The following is a 19395-nucleotide window of genomic DNA, read 5'->3' as shown; positions in this document are numbered from 1 at the left end:
AAATCAAGCAAATGTTTGTGGTTATAATTTCTGTCAAACCAATTTTAGCAAATAATTAAAAGAAATTTCACAAAAAAATATGATAGTTGAACTTTAAAACTCATCAAAGATGTTAAAGAGTTTTGCTTAATGTAACAGGGAAATAGAAGTAGTAATCTCAACTTTTAAAAAGTTAAGGAACATATAAAGTTCAAAGAAACAGAAAATATGAGGGAAGAATAAAGGGGCATAAGTCTGATTGGTATTGCCAGAAGAAAGCTTAGAAAGCATTGTGGAAAGATTATATTTGAAAACCTGTTTGTAAATATTCCAAAATTGACAGGAAGAGCCACGAATGCCCCTAACAAGATAGACAAAAATAAATCTCTGGCTATCAAATACTAGAGAAAATGTGTGACACCTAAATTAAAGAAGAGAAAAACTAATGAAGTCAGAAATGAAAGACATAACAGATTTTCATGACAGTAGACCTCTTAAGAGATACAGTTGAAGCTGGACAGAAGTGGACTCATATCTGCTAAGACATGAATGGTAACTATCAATGATGAATTGTGGACACAACAAAATTCTTGTTCATCAATGAGGATAAAGTAAAGACAATTGTAAACAAATACTGAAAGTATTAATCATCAACAAACTTTCACTATAGAACATTCTGTAAGACATTTTAAGATGCTAAAATTAATGAAATAAGACAAATGGTAACAAAGCAAACAGCTTTATATTTGTCCAACTTTATGTGCAAAATTTTATGTTCACATACAGACTATGGAATATCACTTGGTATTAAAAAGATATGATCTATGAAGAACTACATGAAGAAATCTTAAATGCTTATTATTAAGTGAAAGAAACCAGTCTAAATAACAGTATATTGTATGCCTCCAATTATATGACATTTTGGAAAAGGTAGAACTATAGACACAGTAATTGGCAAAGGTTACAGAGGAGGAAGGAATGAATAGGCAGTGAAAATACTTTTTATGATACCATTATGATAGGTATATGTCATTATTCATTTTCCCAAGCTCATAGAATGTACAGCACCAAGAGTGAATCCTAAGGTAAATTAGGAACACCAGATGATTATGAAGTGTCAATAAACAGTTGTAACAAACACATCACTCTGATGGTGGTCATGATAATGGGAGAAATCTGGATGTGCAGGGGCAGAGGTCATATGGGGAAATGTCTGTACCTTCTGATCAGTATTGCTGTGATCCTAACACTGCTCTAAACAGATAAAACCTTTAAAAATGCTTCAGTTAATTCAGATTTCAGTCTACATATAAAGTTTCAAAATCAGAAAGATGGAATGCATTTCCTAAATGATTATAGATTTACTGGAGCTTTTTAAATCAAAGACTACCTTCTTCATGACACTATGCAAGAATAAGGGTTTTCTGCAATAATTTTCCATCTGTGGAACATTCTTTTGCAGTTTGTTTCTGGCATTCTGGATGTGAGAATGCTCCTGGGTGGTTTGCTAGTATGTTATCCACAGACATAGTTTCCTCTACTAACGCTGCTGAGGTCCTTGTTACATCCTGACTGCTGAACACTCACTGAGGCAGGCTCTATTCTGAGTAAGCTTACGCGCATCACAGATTTAATCTCCTGAATGAACTCGTGGGCATCACACAGTTCCAGCTGGTGTTGGCTGTGTGCCCTGTGTAAGGACAGATGCTGATGGGTCCAGAATTTGTCAAGCATGAGATAAATCCACTGATCTCAATTTCATGGTATTTATGTGGATTGTAGGTTGGTGAGATCATTCTGACCAGTCCATGAATGAAAGAACTTATTGTCTGTTGTTACTTATTACTGCATCTCTAGTAATTATGCAAAGAGTTTATTGTGAACTTCCTCTTAAAGAATGAATAACTAAATTTTGCCTAAGTTCTCCCAATCAAAGTAACTTTAACTGGTTTTCTAGAAACATAGTAGTTATTCTGAGGCATTTTACTTTCACATATTTGAGTTAGGAGACTTTGTTTAAATACACAGAACTCTAAAATTTACATTCTGTAGACGATGAGTGGAGCCATTTAAAATACAGGCAGAGCAACCATTCCAGAGGACCTGCCTTGCCTGTCCTCTTTTCTGTACCTCTAAACTGGATCAAACCACCAACATTCTAAGATACTAAAGAAACTAGAATATCATATCGAAAGGACTGATAAATGAACTTTTACCCAGTGAACACGTCACCCGACCAGTCAGTGAAGTACAAATCTAGTTTTACCTCGTCCCTCACCAGGACACTTCAGTAGATGGATTATCTCATCTTGTACCAATAAAGGTTTCTAAAAAAACAAACAAAAAAGTTACCTCACCTTCCTCTCCTTTCCCCATAAGAACCCTGAGCCCCTCTCTTGCAATAGAGATTCTCTTTGGGTTTCTAACAAAATCTATGTAGCCTAGATTGCAATTCTTTGATCCCAAATAAATGCTTTGCATCTTGACCTGTACTCATTTTTTTTCTTCTTAGGTTGACAAGTCCTTTATAGTCCCTTAACAAAGGGTTAAGGTAAAAGTAATAATATGTTTTCTACTATCTTTTATATACAATCTAGAATTTAAAATCTTATATGTAAGTGTACAGTGCCAGGAATTTGTATTATTGTAGCCAAAATTTGAGGTCCAGCTACTCACTGTTCAAAAGCCAATGAAGAGGCAAGAAAGAAAAAAGAAAGTATTAGTTGCTCAGTCATGTCCAACTCTTCGCGACCCCATGGACTACAGCCTGTCAGGCTCCTGGGAGTGCCATTTCCTTCTCCAGGGGATCTTCCAGACCCAGGGATCGAACCAGGGCCTTGCAGGCAGGTTCTTTACCATTGAGCGACCAGGGAAGCCCTAATGAAGAAGCAAGGTTGGTGGAAAGGAAAGTTTGCTTTATTTCAGATGCCAACATCTGGTAGGGGGTGAACTCCTATCCAAAATTCAACTCCCTCCACTGACAGTCAGTAGGCAAGAGCTTTTATAGCCAGAAGGAGGGGGCTACATGGAGAAACTGCACAGTCAACTGACAGTCATCTTGAAATTGGTCAGGTAGTGGTCTGGTGGCACTAATGGGAAAGAACTCCTCTGCCAGTGCAGTAGACATCTGAAATGCAGATTCGATCCCTGAGTTGGGAAGAACCTCTGGAGGAAGGCATGGCAACCCACTCCAGTATTCTTGCCTGGAGAATCCCATGGAGCCTGAGGAGCCTGACAGGCTACAGTCCATGGGGCTGCAAAGAGTCGGACATGACTGAGTGGCTAAGCACAGCACAGTGGTGTGGCCAACATCATTTTGATTGTTGTAAGTATAGTTAATCTCCAGTTCCATGGTGGATTTGTTCATTGAGGTCAGTTCTTGGAATTGTGGCAGCTTATGTCATGGCTGTAGTCTGATCATCATGTAGTCAACTTTTTTCACCTGGTGGGGGTTTCAGTATCTACAAGATAGCTTACAGAATATGGCTTGGAATTTTATCTATAACCCTTGGGAAGGACCTGAAGGTTCTTGACTTTGCTTAGTGACTAAACTATTATTGTTTTGTTCTATTCAGTTGTTTTCCTTTGCTTCTGCATTTTCTCACTTCCCTGATTAAACTTATTTGCTTGAAGTTTTCCACCAAGAGCAGGCAGGCATGGCTCATGGGGAGAGGGAAGGACCATAGGGTCCTGCTTCATTTCAGTATTATTGCTGAAAACCCAGCCTCTGTTCACTGGTACCAAATAGAAATGCTGAGAGACATTGTTGGAGGCATAGAAAAAAGCAGCTTTATGACTTTGCCAGACAAGGGGTCCACAGTAGGCTAACTACTTCCTGGGAAATAGGAAGGTGTCTTATGGTTTCAGGTTGGAGAATAGGGCTATCGGTAAAGATCAGGATTTATAGCCTTGCATTCTTCTTTGCTCCTGGAGACATTGAGATGATTAGGGCTGCCATCAGGTGATTCCAGAACTGGTTTTGGTGGTCCTTGAGGTTTTTGTTCTGGTTCCTTCTTTCTGAAATGAATGTTCACAAAGGAAACGAGTGTTAGGGAGTATTATCTTGGAGAAGTAAACACCAAGTGCAAAGTGCTGCTTTAACTGGAAGGCAATCATTTTCAGAGCTGCAATTAAGCAAGAAAGAGGTGTGTGCTGGGGGACATCATTAGGAGACCAGTGGAATGGGTGGGAAGAATAAGAGCTGAATGAGACTTACATAATGGGGTGCCTCAGCTAGTTTCTGTAGCTGCAGTATGAGTAGCAATAAAAGAGCCCAGAAATGAAACGGTGAAGGTAGCATCAACAAACTTTTTTTCTTCCAATAAAGTTTTCAACTGTCCAATAGTAGATGTTAGTTTTTATAGAGGGTTTTTTTAGAGGACATTATCTGGGGAGTTGCTGTGATGTCTGAGCTCATACAGTCTTTGTCAAACCCTGTCCTGCTTAGTGTTCATTATGTAGGATTTAAGTAGCCAGTTCACTCTCTTAAAAATGTGTTTAGAGACAGATTTACAACAGTTTTACAGGACTGATCTTTCTGTTTTCTGTCTCTGCTAGCTGCTTTTCCCAAACACTTAATCAGTGAGAGACAGTGTGATAAGCATTAACATATACTCTGTCATTTAACTTTTACCATTTTATGAAGGAAGATGATGTTATCCCCATCTTACAAATTAGGACACCAAAGCTAAAGTGGTCTAAAGACTTAGCCCAAGGTGACACAGCTAGCAAAGGCTATTTGCATTATTTGAATTGAGATCTGTTTGATTTCTCAGCCAGTGTCGTTAATCACTGGGCTGCAATTACTTCTACAGTATACGTCTTCCTAAATATTAAAGCCATCTTTATTTTAACTTTTTCAATTCTCAGCCATATTTTATACTACCACTTTAAAATGCTTGCATGATGTCTTTTTGCATAATCTATTATTCCAGGAGAGTACACATGCCTCCAGAAATATTTTCTAAAATATGAATTGCATACATTCTGAGCATTGCTTATCTTAAAGTGTACTTTTATTTAATTTACCTGTGCATGAAAATTTTCAAGTTATTTTTTTCTCAGCACTCCAGCAGAATGGATTTTAGGTTTTCTAAACAAGATACTATCCATTATACATTAAAGCTCCATTACTACAAAATACATTGTAAGTAACAGTTATATTGCTGTAAAATACTATCTATTATAAGTAATATGTTTTGTGCTACAACTATGCATGAATGTTTATTTTCATTTTTGGTTGTGATTTTGTATTTGATTTTTTGTATCCTGCCATGACAGTAAAAATATTGCTGGGTTACTTTCAGGTGCCAGCCAATATTATATTTTTCTTTTTTTTTTTTTTTGCTAAAATCATGGTAAGTCATTACAGTTTGAATGCATGTTTCTATTTACAACTCAAGTAAAATTATTTTTTTAATGGTACCTTGGGTTTTTGCTTCTGCTGTATTTGCTTGCTTCTCTGCATTAAGGAAACTACTATTCATATGTTAAATCACTTAGTATTCCAGCACCTTAAAGATGAGGCATTCTCCTACCTCCACTGCAAGTTTCTTTTATATTCTGTGTTGCTCAATAGAATGCATTGGTTCTTCTTGTAGCCTCTGATTAGATTAACAGTTGCTACTACAAGAAGTTTTAATAGACAATGAAGTCATCTGATCTACTTCAAATTATATCAATCCATATTCTATTTCCTGTAGATATAAGGAATCCATAATAATCAGGATGGAAACTACTGAATGCACATTAGCATGGGAGAGTTATTAGAATATAAAAGGGAGCATACTATTTGATATCCAGTATTAAAATCTATATTGAAATTTTAATGCATACAGCACAAGGGAGGTGTGTGAGTGGAAAGAAGTGTGGGTAGGATAATCACCACTGTTTTTCATCTAATTTTAGCATTTGGTTTGCCTATTGTACAGTCCTTAAGAAAATTTGAAACTTTTAAACTGGGGCAAATGCTGAAAATATTCAGAAAAGAGTAAGTTATGCATGGAATTTTTATTTAAGTATGAATCTTAAAGGACTTCCCAGGTGGCACAGTGGTAAAGAATCTGTGTGCCAATGCAGAGACTTGGGTTTCATCTCTGGGTCAGGAAAGTTCAGGTGGGGATTTCTAGTCCAGCAGGTGAGAAGTTTGGAAGTTGCCACTCTGACCAAACAATTAAAAGCTGAACAAATTAAAAAATCAACAACGCTTCTTAGATTCATAAACAGTGAATTCACAGGGCGAGACCCTGTACCCCAAACTGAAGCAATCTCAGAATCACAATCTGACAGAACAGAAATACCTGAGCCATCACCTCTGCGAAACCAGAGCTTGAGAAATAAAACGTAGACTGTAATTGATGGATTGCTGAAGGCTCAGAGTGTGCAACTCAGAAGTTTAAAACTCTTGGGGAACCCAGTCATTGGGGCTCCCCAGCTGACATTGACAGGGGACACAATTTATATACATATATTTTTGCTGCTGCTCTATTAATTCTTTCAGTAGATACCAGAGGAAAATAATTCCATGCTTCTGAAAAGGAAAGGGGGAAAGGAACTATATCTTTTGATACAAGTCCAGAGCATTCTGCTTTCTTAACAAGGTCTTCCCTCAGGTCTTCACTCATTTCTTCTTTTCTTAACAAGGTCTTCGTTCAAGCTGCTTAACCAGAGCCTAATTGACCTAAGGGAAGAAAAATGCCCATCCTCACCCTTCCGTATGGAACAGAGGAAATATTCAATCTCAATCCTCTATCTTCTTCTGTGAGGGAGAAAGGAAAGGCCCAAATCCACCCACTAGCCATCCTGTCCCTTCTGAGAAGTGATAAGAACTGAGCACACACTCACTAAAGTTCAGAGATATAATCATATATCACACAGTTACATTAGTGCCTCCCCAAAATGAAGTAGCTAGGCAGAAAAGCTAACAAAAAATACATACAAGATCTATATGAGAAAGATCTATATAAGTTAAAGATATATATATAGCCCAGAAATAGACCCACATAAATGGAGTCAATGGTTCTTTGACAAGGAGCAAGGTCAATGCAATAGAGCAAAGATAGCCTGTTCAATAAATCAACAAATGATGCTAGAAAAATTTAACACCCAAATGCCAAACAAGTAAAGAATCTAAACAAATAGTTTACACCCTTCACAAAAATTATTCAAAATGGACTACACACTTGAAGACCTGGAGAATAACAGTAACAATCCAAGTGACATTTTGTTTGGTGATGACTTTGTAACTACAGTACCAAAGCCATGATCTATGAATTAAAGAATTGATAAGCTGTACTTCACTAAAATTTAAAATTTGTTTTGTGTTAAAGACACAATCAGGAGAATACAAAGGGAAGCCATAACTGGGAGAAAATATATGCAAAAAAAAATGTCTGATTAAAAAACCAGTTATTCAAATATACAAAGAATTCCTAAAATACAGCAATTTAGTAAATTAATCAGTTAAAAGATGGACAAAAGAGCTTAACAGACACCTCATCAAGGAAGATGTACAGATAAAAATATGAAAAGATGGTTTACATCATATGTGATAAGAAAAACACAAAATAATAATAATCTGGCTCAGACAGTAAATAATCTGCCTGCAATGCAGGAACCTGGATTCAGTCTCTGGGTTTGGAAGATCCCCTGGAGAAGGGGACAGCTACCCACCCCAGTATTCTGGCCTGGAGAATTTCATGGACTGTATGGTTCATGCGGTCACAGAGTCGGACATGACTGAGTGACTTTCACTTTGGCTTCCCTAGTGGCTCAGACAGTAAAGAATCTGCCTGCAATGTGGCAGACCTGGGTTCGATCCCTGGGCAGGGAAGATCCCCTGGAGAAGGAAGTGGCAATCCACTCCAGTATTCTTGCCTGGGAAATCCCATGGACAGAGAAGCCTGGTGGGCTACAGTCCATGGGGTCACAAAGAGTAGGGCACGACTGAGCAACTAAGCGTAAGATACAAGATGCACCTGTTGGGAAGGCCCAAACACAGAACACTGACAGTACCAAATGCAGGTGAGGGTGTGAAGCAACAGGGGCTCTGTCACGTATGGAAACGCAACATGCTACAGCCACTGTGGAAGAATGTTTGGAAGTTTCCTACAAAACTACACTTAATATTATCATGTGATCCAGCTCCTTAGTTTTACCAAATGAGTTTAAACCTAATATCTACACAAAAAACAGAACATGGATTGTTATAGAAGCCTCATTTGTGGCTGCCAAAACCTAGAAGAAGCCAAAATGTCTTTCAGTTGTTGATTGGAATAATAAATTGTTGTACAGTAAGTCAAGGAAATACTCACCATTAAAAAGAATTGAGCTGTCAAGCCATGCAAAAGCACTGAGGAAATTTAAACACATAATATTAAGTGAAAGCAACCAATTTGAAAATATTATTACATATTTATAATATGTATTTATAATATTTATAAATATGTATTTATAATATTTACATATTATATGATTTCAACTATAATACCAAAAAGGCAAACTAAGGACACAATAAAAAAAAAAAAATCAGTGGCTGTCAGGGTTTAAGGAGGTGGGATATATAAATGGGTGAATTATAGATACATTTTAGGGCAGTGGAATTACTCTGTAACCATAATGTAAACTGTGGACTTTGGTGATAGTGCCCTGTTGACTTAGATACATCAGTTGTAACAAATGTATAATTCAGTGGGGGATATTTGTACAGAGAGGGGCTCTGTGTGTGTAGAGGCAAGAGTTATATGGGAAATCTCTATGCTTTCTGATAAATATATTTTAAACTAAAACTGCTCTAAAAAATAGTCTATAAAAAAGCACAAATGTGTTTCACTAGGTTCTCTGCTAAGGTTCTCACAAAACTGAAATCAAAGTGTTGGTCAGGTTTGGTTCTTGTCTAGAAGTTCTGAGAAAGAATCCATTTCTAAGCTCTTTGAGTTTAGTGACTTGTTTTTGTAGCTTGAGCTCCCTATTTGCTTACTGATGGTCAGAAGGCTTAGAGACCTCATGTATTCCTATTCCTATGTCCTCTCTAGCCTCACCAGACATAAAGCTTTCTCATGTTTAGAATCTTCCTGACTTCTGCACCTGCTCAAATAAGTCTACTTTCAGAGATTCATGTGATTAGATTAGCTCCTTGTTGATAAACTCCTTTTTAATTAACTCAAAGTCAACTGAATAGTAACCTTAATGATGTATGCAAAAGCTAATTTTCCATGAAATATAATCACAAGCATGCCATTTCATTAAGTTCACAGTCTTGGGAATTGGGTTAAGGAATCCTGGGGAGTCCTTAAGGATTCTGCCTATCACATTTTACATGTGTTATAAATGGGAGATGTCTTTTTAATAGCATATAGCTTGCATTCTTAGAGGAACTTGGACTATCTGCCAGTGAAATTTTTTTTTTTCAATTTAATGTCATCACTTATGAACTTATTGCGTCTGAGTGGCAGAGACTCCCTTTTACTTGTTCTGTGAAAATGGATCCATTCAGCCAATCTTTGTCTTTTGGTTGGGTTTCTTTGTCTTTTGGTTGGGGCATTCAACCCATTTACATTTAAGGTAATTATTGATAGGTGTGGTCCCGTTGCCATTTACTTTGTTGTTTTGGGTTCACGTTTACACAACCTTTCTGCATTTCCTGTCTAGAGAAGATCCTTTAGCATTTGTTGAAGAGCTGGTTTGGCGGTGCTGAATTCTCTCAGCTTTTGCTTATCTGTAAAGCTTTTGAATTCTCCTTCATATCTGAATGAGATCCTTGCTGGATACAGTAATCTAGGTTGTAGGTTATTCTCTTTCATTACTTTCAGAACGTCCTGCCATTCCCTTCTGGCCTGGAGGGTTTCTATTGATAGATCAGCTGTTATCCTTATGGGAATCCCTTTGTGTGTTATTTGTTGTTTCTCCCTTGCTGCTTTTAATATTTGTTCTTTGTGTTTGATCTTTGTTAATTTGATTAATATGTGTCTTGGGGTGTTTTGCCTTGGGTTTATCCTGTTTGGGACTCTCTGGGTTTCTTGGACTTGGGTGGCTATTTCCTTCCCCATTTTAGGGAAGTTTTCAGCTATTATCTCCTCGAGTATTTTCTCATGGCCTTTCTTTTTGTCTTCTTCTTCTGGGACTCCTATGATTCGAATGTTGGGGCGTTTCACATTGTCCCAGAGGTCCCTGAGGTTGTCCTCATTTCTTTTGATCCTTTTTTCTTTTTTCCTCTCTGCTTCATTTATTTCCACCATTTTATCTTCTACCTCACTTATCCTATCTTCTGCCTCTGTTATTCTACTCTTGGTTCCCTCCAAAGTGTTTTTGATCTCATTCATTGCATTATTCATTTTTAATTGACTCTTTTTTATTTCTTCTAGGTCTTTATTAAACATTTCTTGTATCTTTTCAATCTTTGTCTCCAGGCTATTTATCTGTAACTCCATTTTGTTTTCAAGATTTTGGATCATTTTTATTATCATTATTCTAAATTCTTTTTCAGGTAGATTCCCTATCTCCTCCCCTTTTGTTTGACTTGGTGGGCATTTTTTCATGTTCCTTTACCTGTTGGGTATTTCTTTGCCTTTTCATCTTGTTTAGATTGCTGTGTCTGGAGTGGGCTTTCTGTATTCCGGAGGTCTGTGGTTCCTTTTTATTGTGGAGGATTTACCCAGTGGGTGGGGTTAGACGATTGGCTTGTCAAGGTTTCCTGGTTAGGGAAGCTTGCGTCAGTGTTCTGGTGCGTGGAACTTGATTTCTTCTCTTTGGAGAGCAATGGAGTGCCCAGTAATGAGTTTTGAGATGGGTCTATGTGTTAGGTGTGACCTTGGGCAGCCTGTATGTTGACGTTCAGGGCTATGTTCCTGCGTTGCTAGAAATTTGCGTGGTATGTCTTGCTCTAAACTTATTGCTCTGGTGGTGGTTGGTTAAATGCTGGAGAGGGTGTGGAGAAAAGGGAACCCCCTTACACTGTTGGTGGGAATGCAAACTAGTACAGCCACTATGGAAAACAGTGTGGAGATTTCTTAAAAAACTGGAAATAGAACTGCCATATGACCCAGCAATCCCACTTCTGGGCATACACACTGAGGAAACCAGATCTGAAAGAGACACGTGCACCCCAATGTTCATCGCAGCACTGTTTATAATAGCCAGGACATGGAAGCAACCTAGATGCCCATCAGCAGATGAATGGATAAGGAAGCTGTGGTACATATACACCATGGAATATTACTCAGCCGTTAAAAAGAATTCATTTGAATCAGTCCTAATGAGATGGATGAAACTGGAGCCCATTATACAGAGTGAAGTAAGCCAGAAAGATAAAGAACATTACAGCATACTAACACATATATATGGAATTTAGAAAGATGGTAACGATAACCCTATATGCAAAACAGAAAAGAGACACAGAAATACAGAACAGACTTTTGAACTCTGTGGGAGAAGGTGAGGGTGGGATGTTTCAAAAGAACAGCATGTATACTATCTATGGTGAAACAGATCACCAGCCCAGGTGGGATGCATGAGACAAGTGCTCGGGCCTGGTGAACTGGGAAGACCCAGAGGAATCGGGTGGAGAGGGAGGTGGGAGGGGGGATCGGGATGGGGAATACGTGTAAATCTATGGCTGATTCATATCAATGTATGACAAAACCCACTGAAATGTTGTGAAGTAATTAGCTTCCAACTAATAAAAAAATTTAAAAAAATAAATAAATAAATAAATAAAAGAAAAAAAAAAAGAAAATGGATCTGGACTCATTATGTGTTTTTCCTTTTGTCAATAGAGGGCGCTAGAGAAAGCTGGAAGGAAGTCAGGGTCTTGTTTCTGGGTTCTGGTGTGCTTGTTCAGCTGGTTCCTCCTGTGTGTGTCTTCTCCAGGACCTGGCTTCTGTGGTGACTTCAGCTTGTTAAGTCCCAGGTTACCAGCCTTGCACCCTGCTTTCTAGTATCTGACAACCCGCAGCAACCATACCCAGCAGCTTCCAATGGCAGCCCTTGGGTAGTTTTCTAATGGAAATACCTCCCCGGAGGACGGTTTTCTAGTACTCTCTGGAGGGCAAGCTGGCACATTCTGCCAGCACAAAGCATGATGTTTATTTGCACGCAGTGACTCATATTTATGCTCTTTTCAGTAAAATCTGGATGTTGGTCCTGGTGGAGCAAAGACATATTTTATTTGTCGGGGCTTATCTCAGCCTTCAATGTAGTGACTACTCCTTATATTTGCTATTCCTGTATTTAGAGTTCGATCTATTCTCATCGGCCAATCACTTACTACTGTAAATTCTTAATATAGTTCATTTTTTTTGGTTCCCATTTTTATATTATTGCATAGTCCGTCTTTCCAGATTGGACCCATACTAATTAATATACTAACACTAATTACATTATAATATATTCATTTATCAGTTATTAGAGTTTGGCACTGTTCCAAACAAACCCCTATGGGGTAAATACTACTTCAAATACTCATTTTACATATTGAGAAACAATTATATTAAAATTTAAGTAAATAGAACAAATATGAAATAATAGGAATTTACACTTAAGCATTTAGCTTCATGAGCTAATTCTACAAATACTTTCAGGCTTAGTTCTAGCATATCATTGTGTGTTTGGTAGTAAGTATCTAGGTTCTATTCTTCATTTTTCAGAATTCTCTTGCTTACTGTGAAATTACTTCACTTGGATTTGTTTTCCTACCAAGATTTAAGAGTAGTTTCTATTTCTACTCTTGTGATAGTTAACCTTGATAGTTTTATGTACATTCTTTCCTGAAAAGGAATCCTGAAGACCTATCCTTGCTAACAAAATACTGTCATTTAAGTATTTTTAATTTTTCCTTTTCTTTGTTTTTCTTTTTTTCTTCTTTTTTGGGGGAGTAATACCCATGTACATGAGGGTGCAACTCTTGTAGTATATGGACCATCTGGGTTTCTTAGAATCAGCTCCTATCTACAGCTGACTCAAGGCTAAGTCTCATCCTAAGGAAGGCTTTAGAATTTATGTGATTTTTATTGTGAGTAATCTGAGGAACAACCTTTCTCAACTGAGTTATTGCTTCAAGTCAGGATTATATGAATTTCAGGAACTTTTTTGAGTCTTGGAATAATAATAATCACTTAATTTCATAGGAACTCAATTTTACATTACAAAATAATGTATATTTTTTCTATTATTTCAAGTCATTTTATACCCTGGAAGATGTTCAGGCTATGCACAACTACAGTGGAGTTTTAAGAAATGGAAATGGTATGGAAAACTTAATGCCAGTCCATTTGAAATTTTTGGTATTATACATAGTTCTTCAGAAGCATTCAAATGACTGCATAACATTTAATAGTAGTCTTCTAATTATCTCAAAAACGACAGAATGATCTCTGTTTGTTTCCAGGGCAAACCATTCCTTATCACAGTAATCCAAGCCTATGCCCCAACCAATAATGCTGAAGAAGCTGAAGTTGAACTGTTCTATGAAGACCTACAAGACCTTTTAGAAATAACACCCAAAAAAGATGTCCTTTTCATTATAGGGGACTGGAATGCAAAAGTAGGAAGTCAAGAAACACCTGGCATAACAGGCAAATTTGGCCTTGGAGTACAGAATAAAGCAGGGCAAAGGCTAACAGAGTTTTGCCAAAAGAACGCACTGGTCATAGCAAACACCCTCTTCCAACAACACAAGAGCAGACTGTACACATGGACATCACCAGATGGTCAACACTGAAATCAGATTGATTATATTCTGGTAGCCAAAGATGGAGAAGCTCTATACAGTCAGCAAAAACAAGACCGGGAGCTGACTGTGGCTGAGATCATGAACTCCTTATTGCAAAATTCAGACATAAATTGAAGAAAGTAGGGAAAACCACTAGACCATTCAGGTATGACCTAAATCAAATCCCTTATGACTATACAGTGGAAGTGAGAAATAGATTTAAGGGACTAGATCTGATAGACAGAGGGCCTGATGAACTATGGACAGAGGTTCATGACATTGTACAGGAGACAGGGATCAAGACCATCCCCATGGAAAAGAAATGCAAAAAGACAAAATGGTTGTCTGAGGAGGACTTACAAATAGCTGTGAAAAGAAGAGAAGCAAAAAGTAAAGGAGAAAAGGAAAGATACTCCCATTTGAATGCAGAGTTCCAAAGAATAGCAAGGAGAGATAAGAAAGCCTTCCTCAGCGATCAATGCAAAGAAATAGAGGAAAACAACAGAATGGGAAAGACTAGAGATCTCTTCAAGAAAATTAGAGATACCAAGGGAACATTTCATGCAAAGATGGGTTCTATAAAGAACAGAAGTGGTATGGACCGGACAGAAGCAGAGGATACTAAGAAGATGTGGCAAGAATACACAGAAGAACTATCCAAAAAAGATCTTCACGGCCCAGATAATCACAATGGTGTGATCACTCACCTAGAGCCACACATCCTGGAACGTGAAGTCAAGTGGGCCTTAGGAAGCATAACTATGAACAAAGCTAGTGGAGGTGACAGAATTCCAGTTGAGCTATTTCAAATCCTGAAAGATGATGCAGTGAAAGTGCTGCACTCAATATGCCAGCAAATTTAGAAAACTCAGCAGTGGTCACAGGACTGGAAAATGTCAGTTTTCATTCCAACCCCAAAGAAAGGCAATGCCAAGCATGCTCAAACTCCGGCACAATTGCACTATTCTCACATAGTAGTAAAGTAATCCTGAAAATTCTCCAAGCCAGCCTTGAGCAATATGTGAACCATGAACTTCCAGATGTTCAAGCTGTTTTAGAAAAGGCAGAAGAACCAGAGATCAAATTGCAAATATCTGCTGGATCATCAAAAAAGCAAGAGAGTTCCAGAAAAACATCTATTTCTGCTTTATTGACTATGCCAAAGCCTTTGACTATGTGGGTCACAGTAAACTGTGGAAAATTCTGAAAGAGATGGGAATACCAGACCACCTGACCTGCCTCTTGAGAAAACTGTATGCAGGTCAGGAAGCAACAGTTAGAACTGGGCATGGAACAACAGACTGGTTCCAAATAGGAAAAGGAGTACGTCAAGGCCGTATATTGTCACCCTGCTTATTTAACTTATATGCGGAGAATATCATGTGAAATGCTAGGCTGGAAGAACCACAAGCTGGAATCAAGATTGCCGGGAGAAATATCAATAACCTCAGATAATGCAGATAACACCACCCTTATGGCAGAAAGTGAAGAGGAACTAAAAAGCCTCATGATGAAAGTGAAAGAGGAGAGTGAAAAAGTTGGCTTAAAGCTCAACATTCAGAAAACTAAGATCATGGCATCTGGTCCCATCACTTCATGGGAAATAGATGGGGAAACAGTGGAAACGGTGGCTGACTCTATTTTTGTGGGCTCCAAAATCACTGCAGATGGTGATTGCAGCCATGAAATTAAAAGACGCTTACTCCTTGGAAGGAAAGTTATGACCAACCTAGATAGCATAATAAAAAACAGAGACATTACTTTGCCAACAAAGGTCCGTCTAGTTAAGGCTATGGTTTATCCAGTGGTCATGTATGGATCGAGAGTTGGACTGTGAAGAAAGCTGAGCGCCAAAAAATTGATGCTTTTGAACTGTGGTGTTGGAGAAGACTCATGAGAGTCCCTTGGACTACAAGGAGATCCAACCAGTCCATCCTAAAGGAGATCAGTCCTGGGTGTTCATTGGAAGAACTGGTGCTGAAGCTGAAACTCTAATACTTTGGCCACCTCATGCAAAGAGTTGATTCATTGGAAAAGACCCTGATGCTGGGAGGGTTTGGGGGCAGAAGGAGAAGGGGACGACAGAGGATGAGATGGCTGAATGGCATCTTGACTCGATGGACATGCAATTGAGTAAACTCCGGGAGTTGGTGATGGACAGGGAGGTCTGGCGTGCTGTGATTCAGGGGGTTACAAAGAATCAGACACACCTGAGCAAATGAACTTAACTGAACTGAATGATTATATACATGATATCGTCTTCTACAAGTTATACTCTCGGTGCTTAAAATATATTTATGATATTGTTTATTTTAGTAACTCCTCAGATGGAGTTCACAATGAGCAAATTTTTGTAACTGTTGCCAAACTACCTTTATAGTTGTTCAATTTATCATCATCTCTTACCAAAAGTATTTCAATAGCTGCCTGATACATTTCCTAGATTCAATCTTGTCCTCCTTTCTGTTGTCCACACAAACTAAAGTGATACTCTTCACTCAAAACTATTTTAGCAAGATTCACAAAGGCAGAGATTTTCTCTTTCTTGTCTTGGCAAAATCAAGTTCTTAGTAGAGGGCCTAGCATATAGCAAGCAGTTAATAAATATTTATTGACTAACTAATGTACTCTTGCTGAAGTTCTAAATAATGTGGCCTCTGGCTGTTGCTTTAACCCAAAGTTCTACTCCTTGTCCAGTCCCTCATCAAGTATCTATCAGTCTTCCTACTCCCTTGAATTATGCCACTGGCTTTCTGGTCCAGAGATGTTTCATTTACTTTTATGAAGGATGTACATCAAAAAATGTCAGTGGAGATGGAAAAAAAATGAAAAAACAAAAACAACAACAACAAAAAAAACAGCAGGATAAGAAAGCTAAAAAAAAATGTATCTCATTTCTTATAAAATATTTTTATAAACATTTATTTCTCTTCAACCCCAAAATGTAATCTGTCAAAAAAATGCTCATAATGTAAGTAAGAAAATGAGATAAAAGTAGACTAGACTAGAGAAGCAGTTTACTGACCCTCAGTTTTCTCAAATATATTATACATAATGAAATAACAGCACATGATTTTAATGTGCTCTAGGCAGCTTATGATATAACAATTTAATCTATTACTTGATATGTGAATTTACTCCTGTCAGTGAGTCTCTTGGATAATCTATGTCACAGAAGAAAATATTGATAAAGTATCTATTCAAAATGGTCCTGAAAAGTGACTTGTTTTGCTTTCGAAAAAATATAATAGTGCTTATCTTCTGGTGCAATATTCTCCATATATGAGTTACAGTGACTGAATTCTGTGAGATATAGTAATAGCTTGCATACAGTTTTGACAGTAAAAATTTACAGTATAATTCAGTTTATTCCAACAAACAAGGATGAGTTTAGGAGCACTTTCATAAAATAGTGTTTTAAAGAATATATGATTCCTTGTGACAACCCAAAAGTTTATGTGCAGTGATGATTTCACAGTAACACTGCAAAAAATACTTGTTAGTGAAAAGCTGTTAAAGTAAAACCATTTCTGTTTTTCAGGACATACATGTATTTCTCTTTTTTTCATTATTTATTTTTAATTAGAGGATAATTGCTTTACAACATTGTGTTGGTTTCTGCCATGCATCAGCAGGAATCAGCCTTAGATATACCTATATCCCCCCCACCTTTGAATCTCCTACCACCTCCCACCCCATCCCATCCCTTTAGATTGCCACAGAGCACCAGGTTTGAGTTCCTTGGGCCATAGAGCAAATTCCCCCTGGCTGTCTAAAATTAGGGTTAGGGTTAGGGTTAGTTTACATATGGTAATGTAATGTCATGTCATGTCATGTATATGTCTCCATGCTAGTCTCTCAATTTGTCCCACCCTCTCCTTTCATAAATCTGTGTCCATATGTAATGTCATGTCATGTCATGTATATGTCTCCATGCTAGTCTCTCAATTTGTCCCACCCTCTCCTTTCATAAATCTGTGTCCATAAATCTGTTTCACTATGTCTGTGTCTTCATTGCTGCCTTGCATATAGGTTCATCAGTATATTTCTTTTTACATGATCAAATGTATTCTTTGATTTCTCCCAATGAATATTACATTTTAAATATTTTTACATATTACATTTTGTTTGCTTTCTGTTTCAGTTGGCTGGGTTTTTCTAAATTTATCACTATAGCAGTAAAGAATCAAGGTAGATAACATATAATGGAAATAACTCATATATACAAATTAAAAACTTTTCAGAGTTCTCTGTGTTAGAGATAATATACATTGTGACAACTTACCGAATCAGAACTCTGCATATTTGCTCAGTTCAGTGTTTTAGTAGAGTGATGGAGTGACTTAAAAGATTATTTCTGAAAAGCAAATTGTATTTGTTTAATACCATATACAATTAGTTGCAAATATATGCTCAGAGTAAATTAGCCAAATATTAGACTGTCCCATATTTCAAACCCACTGAAAAAAATAAATTTTTCTGAAAAATCTCAGAAAAATGTTAAATCATTCTTATTTATGCAGGTACGATTTTTTTACAGGGCAGTCAAAATGGTAAAATGCTTATAAAATAAATTTTTGTTGGCAATAGCAATAATAGCATTTCCTTTCTTTCACTGATTTGCTTGGATCAAAATGATTCTTTTTATCATGATCAAGTAAAATGATCATTACTTCTCTGATCTTGCTGACAGTGCCAAGTTCTGAAATGTTCATATAACATGAGATTAGAACTATAGTCATTAGTGTAGTTAATAACTAATAATGTTTAATTGGCTTCCCTGGTGTCTCAGACAGTAAAGAGTCTGCCTGGAATGAGGGTGACCTGGGTTTGAACCCTGGGTTGGAAAGATCCCCTAGAGGAGGGAATGACAACCCACTCCAGGATTCTTGCTGGAGAATCCCATGGACAAGGAGCCTGGCAGGCTACAGTCCACGGGGTCACAAACAGTCAGACAGGACTGAGCGACTAAGGACAGCACAATGTTTAATTAATTAATAAAGTCCAACTTAAGAATTTAATCTCCTAATTATCTGACAATGGCAATAGATTTTTAATTTTATTATAAAATTTGCTGAGTATATTTTTAAATACATTTAAAATGCGTATTAGTTTTTCTTCCTTGTGTGTGCTTTAATGCATATATATTTGGTTTCATTTTATCAGAACTATCTTTTATGACACTGGAATTAATGTTAACTTAATCATTTAATCTAATCCTTTGCTGAAAGTGTTAATCTAATGACAAAAGCGGTCAGAACACTAGAATAATGTGTTGTTAATTAACACGGTTGTTTCCTTAAATTTTCAAATATTTGAGTATATCACTGTCATAAAGTAATTAGAGAGTTAGCACATAAAGGCCAGTTCTCAACTGCCAAGTAAAGAAGAATCAATTTAGAAATGTAACCTGAAAGGTGCTATTTCTGGTTAGCATCTTGAAATGACATGTCAATCTCTAAAAGCTTACTTCTCAATATCAAAAAGGATTTACATTTTAAAGAAAATAATTATCAGTCAGAGGGATCAAATAAACAAGTCACCAAATTTTCCATCTCATTTACTTTCTTTAACCTTTTTTTCACATTTTTGTTGACACAGGAAGAAAAACCATACCATGCTATATCTCTATTTTTCCTTGCAAGACTGCAATCTTCTTAACAGTTTTAAGCTGTATGCTATCCTAGTGTGGATTTTTGGAATTATACATA

The 19395-nt window shown here is 37.2% G+C and overlaps 1 long non-coding RNA gene across 2 annotated transcripts in view; it reads right to left on the bottom strand.

The window, feature by feature from the left end:
• Positions 1–2847: 2847 nt before the first annotated feature.
• LOC122447561 overlaps positions 2848–19395 on the bottom strand; it is an 89064-nt gene continuing 72516 nt past the window's right edge. The window contains exons 3-5 of one of the 2 annotated variants that reach the window (XR_006271280.1): positions 17970–18041; positions 8292–8329; positions 2848–3996 (exon numbers count right to left, since the gene is read on the bottom strand). This is a non-coding gene — a long non-coding RNA (uncharacterized LOC122447561). The remainder of the gene's footprint in view (positions 3997–8291; positions 8330–17969; positions 18042–19395) is intronic. The other variant, XR_006271281.1, reaches the window with a different exon arrangement.

The sequence above is a fragment of the Cervus canadensis genome, chromosome 9 (assembly GCF_019320065.1).
Source record: "Cervus canadensis isolate Bull #8, Minnesota chromosome 9, ASM1932006v1, whole genome shotgun sequence".
NCBI lineage: Eukaryota > Metazoa > Chordata > Mammalia > Artiodactyla > Cervidae > Cervus > Cervus canadensis.
Note: the sequence above shows the minus strand (reverse complement) of the source record. Positions and strands in the feature narration are given on the sequence as shown.